Source organism: Astyanax mexicanus, chromosome 19, assembly GCF_023375975.1.
Source record: "Astyanax mexicanus isolate ESR-SI-001 chromosome 19, AstMex3_surface, whole genome shotgun sequence".
NCBI lineage: Eukaryota > Metazoa > Chordata > Actinopteri > Characiformes > Acestrorhamphidae > Astyanax > Astyanax mexicanus.
In genome coordinates this window covers 28,920,987-28,930,712 of record NC_064426.1, presented here as the reverse complement: position 1 = coordinate 28,930,712, position 9,726 = coordinate 28,920,987, and positions in this window count along the sequence as shown.

Here is a 9,726-nt window from a genome sequence, read left to right as displayed (position 1 = left end):
ACACTGGAAAGCCCCAAACCTCCAATCACGCCTCCATAAAACTTTCAGAGAGCTGTGAACAGATTGGTGATGGGGCCTGAGAGGCGAGGCTGAGGTACAGGTTTAATGGGAAGCAACTGTGATGCTCTCTGAGCTATAGGAACATGACACATGCTGATTAGACAATGAGCAGAAGGTCCGCTATTATTAATAATGTGGGTGGTATCAAAAATGTATAAAAAAAAAACCTTTGAAATAAGTCCTTTTTTTTTTTTTTTTTTTTTGCATCTGTGTGCAGCATTAAAGAGGAAATAAACCCCTTTATTTTTGCTGACTCAATCCTCAGGTTAAATTTGGAAAAGGCTAAAAAATGGGAGGGGTAATTTGGGAGAACCATTGGGTGATGTATGGGTTTAGAGGCGGGGGAGGAGGAAGAGCTGATTGGCTGAGCTGGACGTCAGCAGGAGCATACCAAAGTACACAGAAACATCATCCACGTCTATAGCACAGTTGAACCTGAGGGGGCGCTGCTGAGGTGGAAATTACCACAATAAAAGTGTTTTTTTAAAGTTTAAGAATTTTGTAGCAAAATTTTAAGCAGCACTGGTATGTTTCATTACTTCAAAGTAACACATTTCAGCAATTAATAACAAAAATATATAGTTTAGGGCAAAGCTTGGCAATAGGCGGCCCACAGGCCAGATGTGGCATTAAAAACATCTGGCCCGTGAGGTTGTTTGAACTATAGTGAACGATAATGAAAAAAAAAAAAAAAAAAAAAAAAGAATAAAATTCTTATCTGGTGAGCCTTTGTTTACATTCCTCACCTGTCTCTCTGTGGCGCTCAGCGTGACTTTAGTTTCCACCCATTTTCGTTTTTCCACCCGTTCTTGGGCTCCCTATCTCCGCATAAGGGCATTTTTTCCCGGCCATGTCCCAATTCACTAGCTGAGGCAGCGAACCTAACCCTGACGACACAGGTTCAATCCTGCGTGAGGAGAGGTGTGTTTTTACTTTTTTTTTTTCCTTTCTTCTTGGGTTTACCTGCTTTGAGATCTACTGTTCTGCAATTGGGTTCAACAACCCTCTGGGCTGGAGAGCTACTAGTCTGTAGCACTCCATCCCATTACACTTCATTTTCCAAAACAGATTTTTTTTTTTATTTGTGGCTTCGCCATGTAATGGCTTTGAAAATATCTGGCCCATAGCAAACTTAATTGCCGACCCCTGGTTTAGGGTTTAGTGACTCTCTTTAAAGGAGAAATTTGGTGTGAAAAGGACTTGAGTTGAGTGAAACATAATATTGAATACAAACTTTTGTTGAGTGACTCATCTCCATTTACCCTATAGCATTCTCAAATATAGCACTTTTAGCCGATGCTCCCAACAGGCTTACAATTCTAGTGATAGGGGCATAACTTTACACATGCAAATATGTCTCTATTTTTACACCGGTAAAAATAGATCAATTATTAAAAAGACTGTTTTTAAACACACAGTACCTTCAGTTAATTCTCAGAGGAGCCACTATCTTTGAAATTAACTCACGCTAAGTCGATTAAGAAGCATGAATGAAACTACAGTTGATAAGTCACATGAATAATCGTGAAAAGTTAGCAAATATTGCAAGGAGTTCAATCTGTTCCCCTATCCTACCTATTCATTCGTGCTCATCAGTTGACTTATCGTGACTTAATTTCAGATTGTAGCACCAGGAGAACTAACAGAAGGTACTGTGTGTATAAATAGTTTTTTTAAATAGACTAATATCTGTGCAGTTTAAAAGTTATCAGTGACTCATTTTAAATGTCAACAACCTCAGAATTCTACCAATAAAACGTGGAGCTACTTTGAGATGGTTGTTAATGGTGTAAAAATAGTATAAAAAATAATATATTTTTTGGCATGGGAAACACTATGCCCCTATCACTAGTATTGTAAGCCTGTTGGGAGCATCGGCTAAAAGCCCTATATTTTGTAATGCTTGGGGTGTATGAAGGTGGGCTATTCGACAAAAGTTTGTAGTCGTTATCATGTTTCACTACATCCTGAATGACTGATCCTTTTCTGAAAGATACAAATAAAAATTCTATTGCTCTCAGTTGTTGGAGCTTAATTGATTAAATGGCTGCTGTGACACTTTTGTGTATCAGAGCCAGAGCAATCTGTTCAGTGTATAACTAAACCTGAAGGATCAATACTGTTTTAAAAGAGGCACTCCAGCAGTAAATAGAGCTTTTAGGATGTGCAGCACTCTTAAATACCGCCCTTCAGAAATACAGCTCAGATCCTGAGCAGCCAATAAGATTTCATGACCTTATTAGGAAGACTAGGTCTAAGCTGAATTTCTGGTGGGCGGATTTTTTTTTGTTTGTTTTTTTAAAGACATTGAAGACATTTTTCCTACATTGAAGGAACACATAAGGAATCATATAGTAACTTTAAAGTGTTAATTAAACCAAAATAGAGAGAGCCAGTTTCATCATAACCTTCTTGATGGTCTTTGTGACTGCAGAAAGGTATTTTTCTTTTCTTTACTTAATTAAATAAATAATATGGTGGATTAGAACATTAATTAAACAGAGCTAATCACTGTATACCAACTTTACCTCTTCACAACTTTACAACTGATGCTCTCAAACACATTAAGGGGAGAAAGAAGTTCAAGTAATTCATTCTTGGCGAGTTCAGCACAGCTGTTAACTGAAAGCCTGAATTCCAGGTGACTCTACCTCATAAAGCTAAGCATTAATCTACAATGCAGAAACTTTTAAAATAATAAAACAACACTGAATTTAGGATGTGTCCAAACTTTTGACGGCTTATGTGTATTAAGGGCTCTTCGTGTAATTTTCTCTTTCACAAGATGCAAACTGTTCTTTAACCTTGTTCCTCTGAAAATGGAGAACTCAGAGTTCGAATCCTGTTCAAGCAGCTTGACATCAGCTGCCAGAGCGCCGAGAGAGCACCATTGGCCTTGCTCTCTCTTTCTCTGGGTGGGTAGATGGCTCTCTTTCTTTCCCCTCATCATTTCAAAGGGTGATGTCGATCAGCACGAGGCGTCTGTGAGCTGATGTATCGGAACCGAGTCACTGCGCTTTCCTCCGAGTGCGCTTTGATGCTACTCGGCAATGCTGGTGTCACATGGACTTTACATGTATCAGAGGAGGCATGTGCTAGTCTTCACCCTCCTGGTGTTGGGGCATCTTGTTTTGACTTGAGTTCAAAGACATGAAATGCGAAGTTTATTCTTTTTTTACTTATTTTTGACTTTTTTTAAGTATCGTGATCGTTTTTTTAAGTATTTAGTTTTAAGAGTTATACTATTGGTCTCCTCAACTTAGTAGAACAGTAGAATAGAGGCTTCATCACATTTTTAAATATGTATTTTTTTATATATATATTTTTCTGACAGCACAATCCAGTGGAAGCACATAAATGTATGAATATTTCTCTTTTTGACATAATGTTAACTAATCAATGCAGTTTGGCGATGAAATACATTTTTAATACTCTAATGAAAAGTAGATAAAAACTCTGAGTTTTTAATTTAGTTTAAAAGCCTGTATAATAATGCAATATTTCCCATATGCTAATGATCCAGATAAATGGGACAGCTGGCAGCCAAATCTATCTCTATTTACTGGGAAAATTCAGAAACAGCCTTACCCATCAGTATCTTCACAGTCTCTAGAGTACAGGATAACGTAAAGCTAGCTCAGCAAAAAGTCGCAGAAATGTGCAGGTAATTAAATACATTAGCAAAACAAAGAGAGATTAAAAGTGGGGGGTTAAATGCCCTTGTCAGAGAAAACATTCCGATCGATAGAAGTCAAGTCAGCAGGTTCAGCAGCACAATGCGGGATTGTGTATGAGATTACAGAAGAAAACAATTAAGCACAATATCGATGTTGACTGATCTGTCCAGATCTTCCTCGCTCAGATATTTGTTTATCAGACAGCAGAGTTACAGCAGTGTAATAGTATGCAGCAGATGCAGTCACAGATACTTTCACTGCACTCTGATCTCATCTATAACGAGCTTCACAGTGACCTCCGGGTCAAGGCTTCAAAATTAAACATGCAAAACCACACACACACCAAAAAATATATAACAAAATGTGCACTTTTAACATAACAAAGAAGTTCATTTTACCAAACTGAAAACCTCTGGAATATAATCAAGAGGAAGACGGATGATCACTAGCCATCAAACCAAGCTGAACTGCTTGAATTCTTGCACCAGGAGTGGCGGCATAAAGTTACCCAAAAGCAGTGTGTAAGACTGGTGGAGGAGGAAAACATGCCAAGGTACACAAAAACTGTGATTAAAAACCAGGGTTATTCCACCAAATATTGATTTCTGAACTCTTAAAACTTTATGAATATGAACTTGTTCTCTTTGCATTATTTGAGGTCTGAAAGCTCTGCAACGTTTTTTATTTTTTATTTCAGCCGTTTCTCATTTCCTGCAAATAAATGCTCTAAATGACAATATATTTATTTGGAATCTGGGAGAAATGTTATCTATCCATCCATCCATCCATCCATCCATCCATCCATCCATCCATCTATCTATCTAAGTATCCATCCATCCATCCATCCATCCAATCACTTGAATAGAAATCCCTGAGATTTAGTGGTGTAATATCAGACAGACAATTGACAAAAATCCTGGCTTGTTACTTTCTAAATGATCGTGTCTGGTGGTTTCTGTTCTCTAAGTCCTTCTTAGTGGAGATCATGACAGGCCAAACTGACAGTGTAGAGAACCGCACTTAATGCAACACAATACCAGCAATATCTCTTACAAAACAGGACACTGTCCCACTCGGGATTATTAAACATGGCACCCAGATAGTGGGAGCTAAAGCCTAGGGCATTAACATGCCCCCCGTGGTGTGTGTGAGTGTGTTTAAGGGGTGAACAGTGCCATTAGGGGGGTATTAAGCTGCAGCTCAGCTCCGTCTCCTGCTTCTCATTCAGCCGGCGTGTGATAATGAGGAGCGTGAGGTCGCTGGATGACCCCTTCAGTCAGACCATATCAATCCAAACTTTCCCTCCTAATCCCCGCCTGCCTGCCCACGCAACACACACGCCCAGATGGGAACCCCTCGGGGGGGAGGGTGACACACTCACACACACCTAGACGCATTCAGAGTCTGCTAAGTTGGTAGGTTATAGCTTGTTTTATGAGCTGGCATTAAAGATGATGATGAGATGGTCCCTGAGAAGAATAGGTCGCGTATATGTGTGTGTGTGTGTGTGTGTGTGTTTCTGTAGTCCCTTTCCTCTTGTAGTCCCATTACCTGTAACTACCCTGCATATTAGAATACAAAGGCACACTGACCAATAAAGTAAGTGGTAGTTCCTGGTTATTAATATTCTAATGATAATACATACCAGAGGTGTCAAGTTACAATAAAAAAATAATTTATTATCTTACTTAAGTAGAAACGTTGGTTATCTATACTTTACTAGAGTAATTAATTTTCTCCTTACATTTTAAAAACAGCCTCGTTACTCCTATTTCATTTCAGCTCGTTTTTATTCCGCCTTCTCATCGTTCAAAGTAATAAAACCCCTATCCAGATAAATCTCTCCATCCAGATAGAGTGAATCTGATTGTGATTGGATGTAGAGACGTATAAACATATACCATTCTGACACCCTGTTGGTTTATACCATATATTGTGTATAGCTGGACAGAGCATCGTCTCTCAAAAGTGAAGCCACCACAGGTCGGGCGCCCCCTGCTGTTCGGTTGCAGAAAGCTGTGTAACCCCACCCATCCCCACAGGTTTCAATGGCAAAACAGAAAAATTTCAATCACGTTTTTTTTTTCTCCAATATACTGTAATTCTACTACCATTATGTAAATGCAACAGCTAGTGTAACCTCTTCTTATATTGTAAATTTTTATATTCCCACAAAATTATTTTTTTTTAAACGTAATTCAGCTCTATTCAAAAAGATGTGGTTATTGTAAAAGGCAATGACTGTATGGGTGGGACCGGGACCGGGGACTTGGGTTTCAGGATCGCCAACATGGCGGAAGATTTTGGCTTCATTTTTATTAAAATGAACTGGAACGGTGACACAGCGTCCATCTTTTTTTACAGTTTCTGGTTTATACTGTGATCCAACACACCTGCACACGTACCCCCCACACACACACTCCAGCAAGAACATAGCAGACGTATGTAGCCTAGTATGAAAATGATCCGTGCAGAGACTCAAGAGAACTCCAGACAAACCTCCGACTAAGTTTTAATTTTAATATATTTGCATTGTAGTAAAATATATTCAATTTCTTTGGGTATATATGTAGCTGACACTAGTGCATCCCAAATTTATCAACGAGTAGTGCACTATGGGAGTTTGTGGTTTGGTCTAAGCTTTTGTTCTTAATAGCTTTATTTTTTCCTCCTTACATCACTTTAAATTTTATACTTTAAGTACTTTTGAGTTTTAAGTACTTTTACACTTTTATTTTAAAGAGTAAAAAGCTTGAGTTGATACTTCCTCTACTACAGAAGTATTTTAAACTCTATACTGAGTAAAGATTGTGCATACTTTTCACATGTTTATGATGAGACGGTTTATGATTTATATGTGTTTATGATTAGACGGTTTTTAGAGGGGTTAGTGCACTATGGGACTTTGTGGTTTGGTCTAAGCTTTGGTTCTTAATGGCTTTATTTTTTTCTTGTTACATTACTTTTACTTTTATAATTTATGTAGTTTTAAAAGCAGTACTTTTACACTTTTACTTTAAGAGTAAAAAGCTTGAGTTGATACTTCAACTACTACAGAAGTAGTACTATTTTTTATTATCTGTACTGAGTAAAGAATGTGCATACTTTTCACATCTTTGTGTTTATGATGTGATGGTTTTTTGTGTCAATTATTTTGTGCTAATATTGGCAGAAGAGTTTTTAAGGGAAATTGTTTGTATTCTTACTTTTTAGTGTCGGTTTTCATTTGCTGCTGAAGGAGTTCATTCAGACCCGAGTTGGTGAAGAGTTTACACTTCCAGATTCTGGCCAAAATCGAGCTGAAAACATCAAACATTTTCTGCAACTGAGATTTTTTTGGATGTGATTTTATTCCATCAAACATCAGAGTGATCAGAGTGTGAGAGAAGCTTGATAGTTGGTGCCGCGTGAATGGAACGTTCCTTTTCTCCTTTTTTGTGTAATATCTCTCCATTTTTTCCACAAGAAAGGTAGAATCCCGTAATTTAAAAGCCTCTTTAAAGGTGTCAAAAAAGATTTATTGAGCATTTTTAGCTGTTAACACAATTTTACAAACCCATTAACAACCCTGTTATTTTCTCTCAGAATAAAACACGCTGATTTACCTTTTACTGTGGACTCATGAAAAAAAAGCTCTGTTTTTATTGGCTGGTTTACAGCACTGTGGGGAGCTTACAGAAGCAGCATACACTGACATGCCAGTAAATACACTGACACATCAGGAACTAACGGAAGCTAAAGAACGCTGTACTGATCTGTGGGATGTGATGTGTGTGTGAAATCTCTTAAATTGAATTTTGATGCCACTTACCTGTTTGCATGGACAATTCTAGCCAGATGCTGCCGGTCACGATCATTACTAGCCATTAGGAGCAAAGGAAAAGAGCTGGGAATTCAGCAGGTTTCTCTGAGCGCTTTGGTTGCCTAGTGTTGTTAAGCTGGTGGCTGTCTGAGAAAAGATCAAAAGGCATCAGTTTAATTCTCATTCAGTAGCATTAGCATTACCTGCTAACCATTATTTTCCCATTCAGAGGGGAGTATTATCGGACTGTAGGCAGCTGCTAAACCCAGCTAGCACTGCTGGAGCAGTATTAGCATTACTCACTAACCATGCTAGCTTTTTAGCCATTCAGAGGGGAGTATGATGCTGCTAACCCCAGCAACACTGCTGGAGCAGTGTTAGCATTAGCTGCTAACCATGCTAGCTCTTTAGCCATTCAGAGATAAGTATTATGCTGCTAACCCCAGCTAGCACTGCTGGAGCAGCATTGGCATTAGTTGCTAACCGTGCTAGCTCTTTTGCCATTCAGAGAGAAGTATATTGGACTGCAGCCTGCTGCTAACCCTGGCTAGCACTGCTAGAGCAGTATTAGCATTAGCCACTAACCGAGCTTGTTCTTTTATCGTTCAGAGAGGAGTATTTCGGACTATAGCCTGCTGCTAACCCCAGCTAGCACTGCTAGAGAAGCATTGCCATTAGTCGCTAACCATGCTAGCTCTTTAGCCATTCAGAGGTGAGTATTGTGCTGCTAACCCCAGCTAGCACTGCTGGAGCAGCATTAGCATTAGTCACTAATCGAGCTAGCCCTTTTATCATTCAGAGGTGAGTATATCAGACTCTAGCCTGCGCATTTACCATGTTAGAAGAAGCTACATGGGACAAACCGCTAGCTAATATCCCCCTGGTTTACTGGAGCACTCAGGTTAATTGGTGTAGTGTTAGCCGTTAGCAGCTAATGCAAATGCTCCAGCTTTAGTGCTGGAGAAATTTGGAAATCTAAGCTTACTGTGAATAAATGGAAGAGCTTTACGCACCCAAAAACTGTTTTCAGAAAGGAAATCTGTGTAGATTAACATCTAGCGCTCGTCTGATTTTAAAATAATGTTTTTTTTTTTATTGTTACAGTTTTGTTTACTTAGCTTAGCTTTACTTTTGCCAGTGACATTTTAAGGCTGGCTAGTCAACCGTTGCATAAAACAAACACAATACACAAGGGAAGGTAGTTGTAGAGGGGAACAACTACACACTGATGGTGAGTGAAGGGAAGAGGGAGACAGACCCAATACGCAAATAAATAGTTGCAGGAGCAATACGTCACAATTTTAAATTCATTCCAAATTTCCACTTCAGTAGACAAACATAATAACCTGAGCTAAAAAGCTGACAACTCTTATACTCTATATTTAAAATCACAAAACTTAATTTAAGAGTTAAGATAAATGAACAGGTATTATAAACAGTGATAAATTAGCAATGGCAGGTAAACAAGCAAATTAATATTTTTTTCTGTACTACTACAAGTCATTTTTTCACTATATGAGACCCACAGCTCAGCTGCAGCAGTGTTAGTCCATCAGCTTTGCAGGACACACGCATACGTAGGTAGCTGCTGAGCTGCAGCATTCAGTGATGGATGAGGGATTGGGGTTTGGACAGGGAGTCTTATCACTGCCATCAAATTCAGCTCCCTCCTTCCATCTCCACAGCTTCAGTCCCACAATCCAGCCTCAGAACAATGCATACAAACTGAAAAAACACAATGCGAAGGTACACTGCCTGGCCAACAACAACAAAAAAAAGTCACACACTCTAATATTTGGTTGGTCTTTAGCTTTAAGTATGGTGGAATTACCCTGTTTTTTAATCACAGTTTTCATGCATCTTGCCATGTTCTCCTCCACCAGTCTTACACACTGCTTTTGGAAAACCATATGAGGTTTTCAATTTGGTAAAATCAAAGAAACTCATCATTTTTAAGTGTTCTCTATTTTTTTTTTCCAGAGCTATATATAGAGTACTGTAGAGGTTGTAAGAGTAAAGTTGACGTGATTAATTATGGAAGTGACTCACTGACTCAGAAGTTCGATTCACACACCTCCGCACCTTCAGTCCAGCGCCCAGCCAAGACCTGCTCAGCACAATCGTGATACACAAAGTGATGAGGAGAAGCTGGACTGTGAAGGTCGACACCCTTTTAAAGGAGCACTG